Below are 15,613 nucleotides of genomic sequence, written 5' to 3' on the forward strand. Positions count from 1 at the left end.
TCTTTATAGCTAGGGTTTCGGATTAGGGTTTTTCTCTACGTACATGAGTCTTAATTACACCAGCCATAAATAGGGGATACAATTACTGTAGTAGCATGGCTACCAGACTCTATGTGGGTATATTTACGTGAAAGTATGGGGAACACACAAAGTCAGCCGTCTTTTCCAAGTTGTCAGCGGAACAGTAGGCGAAAAGGTACCCTTAGGCGTGCTGGGATGTGTGCGGCTTTGACCTGACGGGCGTGTCAGGCGGGATCCTGTGTCAGACGGATATCATTCCAAATATGCCTTCTCCCGGACTCGACCGTTCGGTTTTGTTCTGTGCGAGGCACGGAACTGTTTCCGCGGAGACCACTCGAAGAGCCTCTCCTGGAAGGGGCCTCCCCGAGGGGTATCCTTCGGGAGTCCGGGAGAGTCGACGAGTTTCCGTGTTGTGCTTGCTTGGAAGAGTAATCCGGATACTAAACAGGAGAGGCGAAGCCTTTCTGTCCATCCGCGAGCTCTGGTCACCCTCCGTGAAAGACATCGATAATTCTGCTTCCCCGAGGTCATCAATCTAAACGCTATCCGGAAATCTGGATAACACACTAAAATAACTAGGTTAATATTTATAATAAGATTTGATTTTTTAAAATCATATTTTATTATTAATATTTCAGATTTATTTTGTAAACCCCAAATTATTGTTTAATTTCTTTTTAGTCATTTTCTCCCTCTATAAATATGGACTCTTCTTTCATATTTACCATATAATTTTTAGGTAGCAAAACTCTACCAAATTTTAGTCTCATTTCTCATATTTTCTCTCTAGAATTTAATGAGAATGTCTAGCATAATAGGCTAACCTTCTTAGGAAGGTTAGGATGATCCTATATGCACTATGACTTTATTTGGTATTTTTGATTCACCATGTGCTTAAAATTTATATATTTGAGTGATTTATTTTCTTTTATCTCTATTCCTTCATCTTGTTATCTATATTTATGTTTACTAATAGTATATAGATTTTGTCAAGCACTTTCTATGTATTATCAAATTAGTGAAAATAATATAGTTAATATCTTTATTATTTCTCCATCTCATTCATATATATTTACTTTTGCTAAATCTATATAGAATTAGTCATGCTCTTTCTATGTATTTTATAAATAGTAAAAGTAATATTTGTGTTAGGTTTTATGTCCAATCTTTTATTGCATTATTGTCAATGGTATAATGTCATTTTTAGATTTCTCATAAGATTTATCTCATCCTTCCATGGTAAAGAATAGTAATCACTTGAATACATTTTTTTAAAATATATTTGTGCTTCAATGTTAAATCTTCCAAATGAATAGTTGGGATGTGAACTATCCATTTGTGTAATTTTTGTGAATCAAAGATCCAAATAAATAAGTATGCATATTGGTGACTCTTGATCCTTGTTACCTATTGTTACATCACACTTTAGTCTATCTTTATTTCTAATATTTAAATCTAAAAAACAACAAAAATATCACTTGTTCTATTTTCCTCATATTATTTATCTCTAAAATTTATTTATTGATTAACTTTATTTCTTTGCCTCTTTGTGGAATCAACCGCCCAATCTATACTACAACCACCGCTTAGTGGATGCACACTTTGGGCGTTAAACAAATTTTAGCGTCGTTGCCAGGGAGGTAATAGTGAAAAAAAAGTTTTTCAATAAATTTTGCAAAAGAGGTAAGTAATTCTATCATCTTCTTTTTGTGTAAATTTTGGAAGAATTGATCACTCTTTCCACTCTCTCTCTAGCTCAAAGAATCTCAAGTTTTCTCCAAGAGACTCATAAAGAAAGTGCTCGACTTTGTGAGTTTAAGGCTTGTTCAATCTCAATCTTCATTTCCTCCTAGAAAAGGCCTCAAACATTAATGGTGGCTAGGAAATAGAGTATTAGGACAACGTTAAGAAACGCGTATAAGCCTTGGATTTGTGGTTTTTTCCTTGTTCTAAGGATTTGCTCAAAGTGATGGTTCGACAAGGGTTTTTGAAGGTTCATCAAAGTTGAAGAAGATCATGTTAGGAAAAATAATATTGCCTCAATGGAAATGGTAAGATAATGTTACAACTCTATGCAAAATATTACAATGGACAAGATTGATTAAATAAAATGTTACAACTCTATAACTGAAAATACAAATAAAACAAAGGAAATGAAGAAGATGATGAAGAAGAAGAGAATAGTAAAATACAACTCAAAACAAAAGTTACAACTAAAATAAAGTGTTTGGACCAAATGAAGAGATTACAACTCTTAAACAAAATATACAAGTAAATAAAACAAGAGGATAAGAAGAAGAACAATAGAATAAAAGGAAGAACATAAACCACAAACAAACTCTCACTTACACAACCTAAGTGAAGAGGATTGGGGATCACCAACTTGAACAAGGTTTAAAACCTTTGTCCAAAAGCTTATTTCACCCTAACTCAAGCACTAAGGGATCTCTCTCAGATTTTGGAAATGCTTTATGGAATTATCAAGCCTCAAGGTGTTTCTAGCCAAGTGCTTTAGTGGATAGAAATGGTGTGTCTTACAAGTGAGCATTAGGCTCCTATTTATAGAGTTTAGAGACACCCTTTGAATGTCAAATTCCACCAACCCCCATGGCTGTTACCAATGATAAATTGGGTGTTTTATGGAATTAAAATAGAGATTTGGGAGTTACTTGGCTGTTGGAAATGTTCAAAATTGGATAAAAACCGACTTAGTATGAATCTGTCAGCCACTAGCGCCGCGGCGCTTGTTTTAAGCGCCGCGGCCCTTGGTCAGTTTCAGCAACCAATTTTTTAAGTTTTTTTCAAAACGTTCCAATTTATTCCCACTTGATTTTGTAACTTCCATACACAATATGGGAGTTAAAATCACATCTCTATCAGCCATTTCTCATATGGCTTTAAGAAATTCATCTCAATATTGTGTAACAACAAATCTACACAATAATGGGTGATATTTAGGAGTTACAAATTTGTGATGAATTTGTAACACCAAATATGTTACATGTTTGGATTTTTCACATATATCCAAATAATGTAATTCTCTATTATATGTTACAATATGTGACACTCTATGTCACATTTATTTAATCTAAAACATTATATTATAAAATAATATAACAGATCATTCACCAACTTGAGTTTGCATAATGTTTCTCAATCTCTATTTAGTCTTGTGGTGATCAAACCACACAAAACAAGAACAAACAAACAAGGGACTAAGCATAGTATCTGATCACAAACATTAAAATGAGAACTGATAAAATAATAGCAAAGTAAACACAACTCACAAAACTACGTGGTTCAATCAAGAGATGATGAATCTTTTGTCTACTCCATGGGGGAACAGCCTATAAAGCTTGCAGTCTTTATTAGCCACTTAGCTCAATCACACAATCTCGGTTACAAACAATAGAGATCAACAACTCCTTACAAAACAGAGATTCTTGGTTCTTGGAGAAACATGAACGCAAAGAATCTTATAGGAGAAGAATTTACAAATGAAAGAATGAAAATGGAATGTCACAATAATGAGAGTAAAGACAGAGGCTTTATACAAGAGAGCTAATTGTATAAACTGTAAAATGTATTTGAAAAATGTAAAGGTTGGCCGAGCTGCTGAAGTGGCATATTAACTAACTTAAATAACTTTCACAAGTCTCTTTCAATCTATTTTTTGTGTAGATTCTAAATTTTGAGGTGATGTTATCTCACTCTCCCCAACACCCATGGTCACCCACCTTCTGTTCACAGATGATATCATCTTCGTTGGTATAGCTACGAAAAAAGAAGCCTCTAGCTTCATCCAATGTCTTCAAACTAAACTTATTGTAGTTGGTCTGGTCAGAAAGTGAACTACAATATGAGGGTGTTTAGTTCTTTAATTAAAAAACTGTTTTTTTGTCTTTAAAACCTAAAAATTATTTTTTGAAAATAAGTATGCGTGTTTGACATTGTTTTCAGAAAATAATTTTTAAAAACAAAATTACAAAAAAAATAGAAAATTTTGAGAACAACAAATTTTTTTTTAATTGTTCTAAAAAAAAATCACATAACCTTTTTAATTATTATTATCTCTCATTAATTTATTTATCCTCACTTTTTCTCTTCTTACTTTCTCTAACATCACTTTTAATATTCTTATTTTCGTTCTCATCACTTATTATCTCGTTATTTTATTTCTCATCACTTCTTATATCCTCATTTTTTCTCTCCTCATTTTTTCTATCTCGCAATTTTTTCTAATTTTTTTTTTGCATCAATTTCTCTCTTTTTAATTTTTCTTCCTCAAAATTTCTCTCCTTCCTTTGTCTCCCCTTATTTTTCTTGACTTTTTCTTTCCCATTACTTTATCTTGTTATTTATTACCAAATTTTAAAAGATTTTTCTATTTGTAAATATATTTTTTAAAAATAAAATATAAAATTATTTTTAAAAAACATTAATGAAACACCTATTATTTAAAAAAAAAAAGTGTTTTATGTTATCATTTCTCAAAACACTTTTTTAAAAACAAAAATCAGAAATTAATCCCCAAAGAGGCCCTTAGTCCTATGTTTTGTTCTCTGCTGGTTCCGTGGCCACAATGGAATTAACTAATATTCTGGACATGAAAAGTATGAAGAAAGACTCGGTTCACCTCTTAGGCTAATGGTATACCTCTGCTGGCCACTAGAAGAAAACTTGAGCATGTTATTCAGTTGTGAAACGAGTCAAATGCAGAGTCCAAGGTTGGAAGGTGAAGTTACTTTCAAATGCAGGGAGAGCAACTCTTATTCGTTCTGCTGGCTCCACCATCGCATCCTTCATGGCTGCTTCGACACCTATCCCTTTGACTGCGGCTAAAAGGATTGACCAAGTCTTTCGAGGCTTCTGGTGGGGTGATAACAAAGAACAAACCAGTCTTCACCTCCCTCTTGGGGTAAGTTGTGTCGGCCGAAGGAAGAAGGGGCTGGGGTTTAGGGAAACTGTTAGAATTTTATATGGACTAATATAATTACAAACATAATTCCATTATCACAATCATTTTCTAGAGTGCCTACGAATAGTTAAAGACCATAATGGGATGGTTAATATTAATCTAATTGCAATTGAGGCACATGGTAGCACCCTAAAGACTATAGGTTGGCCCATTAAATCATAGTCCACCATATCTGATAATATAAACCCAATAGGCCCAATATACCCCTTAGGGTAAGAAGGCATATGAGACATATATATTGAACATATATGTTGTTGGGAAACATACAGTGACATATGGTTTGGTAAGGGTTGCTCTCCATAAGATCTCTCTTGTATTGTTTTTCTAATATTGTTTTGTGTAGATCGTGAGAGATTCAAGGATGAACATTGGAGACTCAATGTCAGGTATGTTTCATCTATGTGTATTCAATTCAATGCTCTAAATAAAATGCGTTCCTGGATTGTTGTATGAGCATGCTATATTGATTTGAATCTGATTTATGGATTTATGCTCATAGTATTGTTTTCAATTTAACAATTGGTATCAGAGACAGGTTATTTGATTTTAGGGCTTGAAATTTTGATATATACCCAATTTTTCAAAATCTAATTTTTCACAAGAAATTTCGAAATCATTCTTTGTTAATGGGAAATTGGATTTGATAATGAGTATTGGATTTTTTAGCTATTTTTTGGGCAAAAATTTCATCTATTGTTATTGTGAAACCAAGCTCTTCATGGAACTCAAAAATGGTGGAAACCCATTTTGGTTTTCGTGTTGTTTTGACCCTTTTTTGTTGTGAAATGAGGAGAATGGATATGGTAGAGTGGTCGACGACAGTGAGTGGAGGAAAACCCCTCAAAACGGTGGCCAAAATAGTGGCCGGAACCACCTTTTTCAGTCAGGTCGGACCCACTGACTGAACCGGGTCAAGGCGACCCGTATGCTGAAAAATCAAGGTCAGGGACGAAGAAAACGACGTGTCGTTTCTTCAAAAAGGGTTGTTTTCTTTCCTAAAACGACACGTCGTTTTTTACGTATGGGAGTCGTTTTTTACGACAAGTTGTTTTTGTAAAACGATACGTCGTTTTTGACGAAAGGGAGTCGTTTTTTTTATACGAAAAACGACACGTCGTTTTGACGAAAGGGAGTCGTTTTGATATGAAAAACGACAAGTCGTTTTTGAAAACGACACGTCGTTTTGGCATGTAAGGGTCGATTTTTATAGTGACAAACGACAAGTCGTTTTTGGTAAACTACAAGTCGTTTTTGGTAACTACATGTCGTTTTCTGAAATTTAAAAAAAAAAAAAAAAAAAAAAATTTGGGGCGCGTGGTGGCGCGTGAGGGTTCTTTTTTGGCCAAATTTTTACCATTTCACTCATATTCTCATATCCTATTATTTGTATATGTTTATGCACAAGATTAATCCATGAATTGTATTCATAATTGTATTTGTATTTAATCTTTTGTGGCATGAATCTTATTATATATTGTCAACAATTATTGTTTATTTTCTTACCTGTCGTAAGAATAAGCATGTGAATTGTTTAGTAAAGAGGAACATTTAAATAATTATTTATTTAAATTTTGTGTTTTTTCCTCCAAAATTACATTAAGATCTATATAAGTAATTAATTATCCTATCGATAATAATTGCTTGGTAAGGATGCTTAATATGGTGAAGAAAATTTATTAAACATTATGAATCACAATTTATCTATCCTTTCGATAGTAAATTAATGTATTTGATTATAATGTTTAATAGATTGTTCTTACCTGTGTATGAGTTCTATTTTGTATGTTTATCTAAGAACTCTAGCATACATAATGATCATTGGTTATTTTGCGATCATATATTGATGAGAAAAGAGCACAAATGACATGGTTTATCATAACATGTATTTAATAGTTATTGCTCTTGTTTCTCATTCAGCTGTAAGCATTCCTAGATCTCCTGCCGTCTTGACGCTGAATGCAACAAACCACAAGCAGTGGATTGAAAATATCACGATGAACTTGACCTTCATGAAAGTGGACTTGGCCTTGAGTATTGATGCACCATCTAAGCCTGCTGATGATGCTACTGAGAAGGATAAGAAATCTTACGAGGACTGGGAACACTCCAATCGTTGTTGCTTGATGCTTATGAGATATCACATGGACGAATCCATTCGTGATAGTATTCCCAAGTCTGAAAATGCAAAGGATTTTCTTGCTGCCATTAAGGAAAAGTATAAGAAATTCTCAAAGAATGAGAAGAATGAACATCTGAACATGCTGCATCACACTGTTTACGATGGTTCAGGTGACATTAGGGCTCACATTGACAAGCTCATGGGCCACTATCATAAACTTAAGGCCATGGATATGGACCTTGGTGAGGATTACATGGTGTGGTTGGTGATGGAGAACATTCCATCTCAGTTTGATTCAATCAGATCAAGCTACAATGCTCAGAAGGAGCAATGGACTGTTGGGGAGATGTCTACTATTCTTGCCAAGGAAGAGGAGGACATGAGAAAAGGTAGGGCAAGAAGTATCTCCATGGTTTGTTTAGAGTCCAATATTATTGATGTTCCCTCAAACACTTGGTGGTTAGATATTGGAGCTACAATTCATGTAACAAATTCCTTGCAGGCAGTGACAAACCGAAGAAGACCAAGTAGGTTGGAGGAGCATGTATACATGGGAGATGATACTAAAGTCAGAGTTGAATTTTTTGGGACTGTTAGACTGCAGCTAAATACTGGGCATTTTTTGGAGTTGCATGATGTTGCTTATTTACCCTCTATTAGGAGGAACTTGATTTCTGTATCTATTCTGGATAGACTAGGTTATAGTCTTCATTTTGAAACAGGAAAACTGACTTTATATCGTGACTCTATGTTGGTTGGAAATGGAACTTTATGTGGAAAATTATATAAGCTTGATTTACATGATGTTGTTCCTGTTACTTCTACTTCTTCTTGTTCTTCTTCTCTTAATGCTATTGTTGGGTCAAAACGTGCAAGATCAGATTTGAAATCTTCTATGCTTTGGCATAAACGTTTAGGCCATATTTCTAGAGATATAATGGAGAGATTGGTGAAGGATGGTGTACTTCAGGATCTTGATTTCACTACCTGTGTTGATTGTATAAAAGGAAAGTTGACTGCCAAGGTTAGAAAGAGCAAGTCAGACAGGTGCACAGATGTATTGGACACTATTCATACTGATATTTGTGGGCCTTTTGTTCCACCTGCTATGGGTGGTTATAGATACTTTATCACCTTCATTGATGATTTTTCCCGGTATGGTCATGTTGAGCTCATTCGTGAAAAATCTGAATCTTTGGATGCTTTTAAGATTTTCAAGACGAATGTTGAGCTTCAAAAGGGAAAGAAGATTAAAATTGTCAACTCTGATAGAGGTGGAGAGTATTATGGACGTTATGATGAAACTGGAAGGAACCCCGGGCCTTTTGCCAAATACTTGCAGGAATGTGGTATTGATGCAAGATATACAATGCCAGGGACGCCCCAACAGAATGGAATCGCTGAAAGGAGAAATCGCACACTTCTTGACATGGTGCGCTGTATGTTGATTCATTCTAGCTTGCCAGAATTTTTATGGGGTGAGGCATTAAGAACTGTTGCTTATATCTTGAATCAAGTACCTAGTAAGTCTGTCCCAAAGACACCATATGAGTTGTGGTCGGGTAAGAAACCGAGTTTGCGTCATTTTCATGTTTGGGGATGTAAAGCTGAAGTAAGGCCCTATAACCCACAATCTAAGAAACTTGATCCGAAAACTATTAATGGCTACTTTGTAGGTTACACTATTGGATCAAGGGGTTCCAGGTTCTATTGTCCTTCTCACACCACCAGAGTGATAGAATCAGATAGAGCTATCTATTTTGAAGAAGAATTTGGTTCAAGTCAAGGGTCAAGAGAAATTGTATTCAGGGAAGAACGTGTTTATGTCCCTGTACCTGTTGCTTCCGCTTCTGCTCCTGTTGATGACCCTGTGATTGAACAGATTCCGATAGAAACTCATGATGAACCTCAAAATCAAGACCAAGATGAAAATCTTGATATTGGGGATGATGAAGCTATGGTGAGAAGATCACAGAGAACCCGCAGGTCTGCTATTCCTAATGACTACCTTGTCTATTTACAGGAACATGAGTTTGATGTCGGAGACACTTTTGAGCCAGTTACCTATCAAGAAGCTATGAATAGTCCTCAATCTGTGTTGTGGATGGATGCAATGAAAGATGAGTTAAATTCTATGTCACAAAATGAGGTTTGGGATTTGGTTGAATTACCCAAAGGTTGCAGACCCATTGGATGCAAATGGGTGTATAAGATCAAACGTGACTCGAATGGGCAAGTGGAAAGGTATAAGGCTAGGCTTGTGGCTAAAGGCTATAGCCAGAGAGAAGGTATTGATTTCAAAGAAACATTTTCACCTGTTTCCACCAAAGATTCGTTGCGAATCATTATGGCTATAGTTGCTCATTTTGATCTAGAACTCAATCAAATGGATGTGAGGACTGCCTTCTTGAATGGAGATTTATTTGAAGATATTTACATGACTCAACCTATTGGTTTTGAGAAGTCTGGCAAAGAACACATGGTTTGCAAGCTCAAAAAGTCTATCTATGGGCTTAAACAAGCATCAAGGCAGTGGTATCTCAAGTTCGATATGATTGTCACTGCAAATGGATTCAAGGAGAATGTTGTAGATCAATGTATATACATGAAGGTCAGTGGGAGAAGTTTCATTTTTCTAGTATTGTATGTTGATGACATCCTGCTTGCATCTAATAATTCTGATCTGTTGTCTGAGACAAAACAACTTTTGTCTAGCCATTTTGATATGAAGGATCTTGGTGAGGCTTCCTATGTGCTTGGGATTCAGATTCTTCGAGATAGGGCTAATAGTATTCTTCGTTTGTCTCAGAAGACTTACATTGATCGGATCTTGAAAAGATTCAATATGCATGCATGTTCTCCTGGGAAGGCACCGATAGTGAAGGGTGATAAGTTCTCAAAGGCCCAATGTCCACAAAATGATAAAGAGAGAGATGAAATGAAAGTCATTCCTTATGCGTCATTGGTTGGTAGCTTGATGTATGCTCAAGTATGCACACGCCCTGATATTGCTTTTGTTGTCAACGTGTTGGGTAGATACTTGAGTGATCCTAGTCTTAGCCATTGGAAAGCGGCTAAGAAAGTCATGAGGTATCTTCAGGGTACAAAGGATCATATGTTGACTTATCGGCGAGCTGACACTCTTGATATAGTTGGGTTCAGTGACGCTGATTATGCAGGATGTGTGGATGATAAAAAGTCCACTTCAGGCTACATTTATATGATGGCTGGAGGAGCTGTTTCATGGAAAAGTGTCAAGCAGACACTCACAGCTTCTTCTACGATGGAGGCAGAATATATGGCGTGTTAGGAGGCTACTTGTCAAGCAATATGGCTGCGGAATTTCATTTCATCATTGAATGTTGTAGAATTTATTTCGAGGCCGCTGAAATTGTATTGTGATAACTCCGCAGCAGTAGCTTTCTCTAAGAACACTAGGAGTACTTCTCGCTCAAAGCATATTGATATAAAGTACTATTTTGTTAAAGAGAAAGTCGCTGAGTCCCTCATTTCTATTGAGTACACGCCTACCACTAGCATGTTGGCAGACCCGCTAACGAAAGGCTTACCCATATGTGTATTTCTGGAGCATGTTGCTCGGATGGGATTGTTAGGAGCCTAGCTTGTTGAGCTCAGTGGGAGTTTTGTTATTATGTATCAAACATGCTAGTATTTTGTATGGATTGCTTATAGCTTGTGTTTTGTTCTGAACATGCATAATGATAATTGAAGTCACTTCTTATTGTTGCTGTTACGTATATATGTTTATATAAGTATATACTATTGTTCATCGAAGTGACAGGTACAAAAGGAGATGAATGCGCATAGTCTCAAATTAATGTACCACATGCATGTTTGGTTTAATGATTGTTATTGTTTTTGAATGTCTTCAAGACCGAATCATAAATAATATATTTATCCTATCGATATGATATTATATATGATTTATTAGACTGTCTTTTGTGATGGACAATATTATGGTGGTTTGATTATATTGTCCAAGTGAGAGAATGTTAGAATTTTATATGGACTAATATAATTACAAACATAATTCCATTATCACAATCATTTTCTAGAGTGCCTACGAATAGTTAAAGACCATAATGAGATGGTTAATATTAATCTAATTGCAATTGAGGCACATGGTAGCACCCTAAAGACTATAGGTTGGCCCATTAAATCATAGTCCACCATATCTGATAATATAAGCTCAATAGGCCCAATATACCCCTTAGGGTAAGAAGGTATATGAGACATATATATTGAACATATATGTTGTTGGGAAACATACAGTGACATATGGTTTGGTAAGGGTTGCTCTCCATAAGATCTCTCTTGTATTGTTTTTCTAATATTGTTTTGTGTAGATCGTGAGAGATTCAAGGATGAACATTGGAGACTCAATGTCGCGTATGTTTCATCTATATGTATTCAATTCAATGCTTTAAATAAAATGCGTTCCTGGATTGTTATATGAGCATGCTATATTGATTTGAATCTCTGACTTATGGATTTATGCTCGTAGTATTGTTTTCAATTTAACAGAAACAACCACGACAAATCAAGCTTTTCTGACAAAGAGAGTTTGTTCTCTCATGATGGGCAATGAGCGCTTATGGAAAATGATAGTTGAAGCAAAGTACCTTAAGGCAGGTCTCTGTTGGATGTCCATGAGAAACAAGCAGACTCTTGGTTGTGGAAAAACATATTACGCACCAAACCAGCCGTAGAATTGGAGATGGGAGGAATACTTCCATCTGGTTTGATAATTCGGTACCAAGTGGTTTTCTTAACCCGATTCAGCTTCGGTTTGCTAACGAGGAGTTAAATTGGGTCAGCTTCTTCGTCATAAATGGAGATTATAATGAGGATTTGATTCGCCAATGGTTCTCTCTTAGTGATGCTATTAGAATTCTGAATATTGGGATTCCTACAGATCGATCACATGACTCGTGGATGTGAGCTTTGGAGGATGATGGAAATCCCTCATTGAAGTTTAGTCTCTATCATTGAAAATCATGGCCCAATCACTGATCATGAAAAGAAAATCTGGAAGATAATATGGACTGCTAGAATTCATGAGTGAAAAAAGATCCTGTGGTGGCAGATTATTATGAATGCTCTCCCAAATGGGACTCGGATAGGACAAGTGTTGACAACACGTGCATTTTTTGCCAGGAAAGGGAAGAGTCTTCAGTCCACCTATTTTGGGAGTGTCCGTATGTCGGGTCAATCTGGTTTGCTTCTAACTTAGGAATTCGCACGTCGGATTTCAAGATAAATTCCTGGGCTCCATGGATTACTTACTTCCACGATTAGTGTAAAAGGCTGACAATGGCTGGTATGATTAACTTTAATGATTTTTTTCCCTTGGCATCTACCATAGTGGATATGGTCTGGAAGGAGAGGAACAGTGTAGTTCGAGATGAGAAATTTAGGCCTCCCCTAGATTTAATCCATCATATTCATTCCCAAATGACTGAGTTTAAAGAAGCTCATGAGGATTCTCTGTGGGTTGATTGGAAGGCCCCTCCGGAGGGGTGGATATTGATCAATACTGATGTATCGGTTAGGGAGGATGGCTCTTGTTTCTAGAGACTGTAAACCTTAGGTGATAGCTCTGGCTACTCATAGAGTCGATGGTGTTGACCCGTCCTTGCTTGAGCTCCATGCAATTCAATGGGCCGCCTCGTATGCAATGAAAGCTGGTTCGCATTTCGTTATATTCTAATCTGATTCTGCTTTAGCTGTGGAATGTTTGACTAATCAAGATCGTCCAGCTGCGCTTAAGTTTAGAAGACTTCACAAGAAGTTCTGGGCAGAAAGCATTGGATTTCAATCTTGGGAGGTTCATCACATCAGTCGCCAAGTAAACTTTGCAGCTTACAACTTGGCTAAGTGGGCGTTGAGGTTGGGGAGAGTTGGAAATATCAGCTAACGAGAAACCCCCAGGGATCTTCTAGATAATTACCATGAGGTCTTGCTTTAATTTCTGGTTTTGGTCTAATTTATTGCGTTTTCTCTCGGTCAGTTTTAGTTAGTGGAATTCGTTTCTTATCGGTTCTTCTAGTTTATTGTTCTGTTGTGCTTAGTTGCTGTAGTTTGCTGCTCTGTAGCATTTGTTTTTCTATCTCTTTGTTAGTTGTGTCCTGTATTTTGGCTTCTGTAGCTGTTTGGAATTGCTTTTGTATTTTTGGTCTGCTTTCGGAGCAGAGCTTGTTGTATTTCAGTTGTGTTTTGGACCCTTCCTTTGGAAAGGGAAAGGGTTCACCCAGCAAAAAACAAAAATAAAAAATTCAAAAAGGAATCCTAAACAATTGAAGAAGGTTATCAATGTTTTTTCTTTGAGTAGAGCCCTTTTCCACTAAAGGTGCCTTAAATCTTTCAATCGGACCCTTATTGTTTTTTTTTTTTTGGCTTTTGAAGATCCACTTAGAAACTCATTGGGTATGTACCCAACTGGTATATATCAAACCGATTCTCATCATTCATTATTTTTCATGGACTTCATTTATTTTCTCACCCATTAAGAAGATTGCTGACTATTAAAAGCTTCACTATATAAGCCATAGGATCATATTCTCTTTCTCCAAGATAAATTAAATAATCATCAGTCAACAAAAAAACACGAAGACTTATCGGATCTGATATGCAACCTTACTGTTAGACAGTTAGTTTTAGAGATTGAATTGTTAAGCTGTAATATTCTGTTGTTAGTTATGTTTTGTTACAACACATTAAGTTGTTATCAGTTTGGTTCTTGAAACTTGTAACCATTTTTCCTCTGTACAACTTCTCTATAAATACAATCTCTCTCTCAAAGGCTTGTTAACTTTTTGCAAGCCATTGAGACATTTCCTCTAAACTTTTTCTAAGATAGATTTACAAGTGATAAGTTCTTTCATGGTATCAGTCACCATTGACGAAAGTCTACCATGGATCTCGTTACTGAACATCCACCTCCACCTACTTCCACCACCTCTGCTATTGCTTCTGTCATAGTGCCATCGTCTTTCTCCACTCCGGTGGATACTCCGGCACCCTCTGTTCTGACAGCTTCATGGAATCCGTTTCAGAACTCTCTGAGTTATTCCCTCACCATCAAACTTGATCGATCGAATTTCCTTGCTTGGAAATCTCAGGTTCTTCACACAGTTATAGGTCACGGTCTTGATGACATCTTGTTGACTGGAATTGCTCCAACAAAGCTTCTTGCCAATGGCTCAGTCAATCTAGAATTCACTTCTTGGACACGAAAAGATCAATTACTCCTTAGCTGGCTTCGTTCATCCATGTCCAAGGCAATTCTTGGTTCTTTGGCTCAGTACTCCACCTCTCACTCTGTTTGGAAAGTTATGGAGCAACGGTATTCAAGTTAGTCTAAGGCTCGTCTACTTCAAATCAAATCTCAACTCTCCATAATTAAGAAGGGTAATCAATCCATCACTAAGTATTATTATATAGTGCATTTACTTGCTGATTCTTTATCTACAGCTAGTTATCCCATGGATGAACATGATCTCATTATGCACTTACTAACAGTCTTGGACCTAAATATGATCCTGTTGTGGTACATGTCACCAGCCTTGTCGACAATCTTTCCTTTGAATCTATTCAGTCCTTACTCTTGTCTCGTGAGAGTAGACTTGAAAGACATTATGATCTTGGTGATCTTTCCTCCAAACTCTCTGCCAATCTTTTTGTTGGCTCTTCACAATATGGCTCTCAATACAATGGCAATCACTATTCTGGTTCTTCTGGCCGTGGTACTGTCTCTCCTTACAATTCCTCCCGTCCTCCTAACAAGTTTTCTGGTAGAGGAGCTCCTAATATCCCTCGGCTAATGTGTCAAGTTTGCCATAAATCTAGCCATTCTGCATCAGTATGTCACTACCGGTTTGACAAAAGCTTCATTACTCCAAAGATTGATGAACCCCAACAGAGAGCCTACTTGACAGAAATTGATGAGAGTGGTCCTCAAGCTTACTCCACTACCAAAGTTCCAGATCCAGGAGATGATCGTGAGTGGTATGCTGATGCCGGTGCCACAAACCATGTTGCTTTAGGCATGGAACGCCTTGAATTTTATCATGGTTCTGAATCCTTAGCGGTTGGTAATGGTAAGAAATTACATGTCTCTCACATTGGTACTCATTCCTTACCCTCTTCTTCTACCCCTCTTAAACTAGATCCTGTCTTAAAAGTTCCACATATAACCAAAAATCTAGTTAGTGTTTCCAAATTTACAAAAGATAACAATGTTTTTCTTGAATTTCACTCTACTTGTTGTGTTGTCAAGGACAAGGATACTGGTAGGGTCTTGCTTAAAGGAAGAGTCAAAGATAGTTTATACTTTATAAAAATGGGAGAGAAAAGTATGTTTTTTTTTTGTGTATTTTACAAACTGGAACTTAGGCTTATATACAGATTTACACATTAAACTATCTTTAATACAACATAAATACAATAAAAGAGAATTCCTATAGACTTTAGGA

Source organism: Humulus lupulus, chromosome 1 (genome assembly GCF_963169125.1).
Source record: "Humulus lupulus chromosome 1, drHumLupu1.1, whole genome shotgun sequence".
Taxonomy (NCBI): Eukaryota; Viridiplantae; Streptophyta; class Magnoliopsida; order Rosales; family Cannabaceae; genus Humulus; species Humulus lupulus.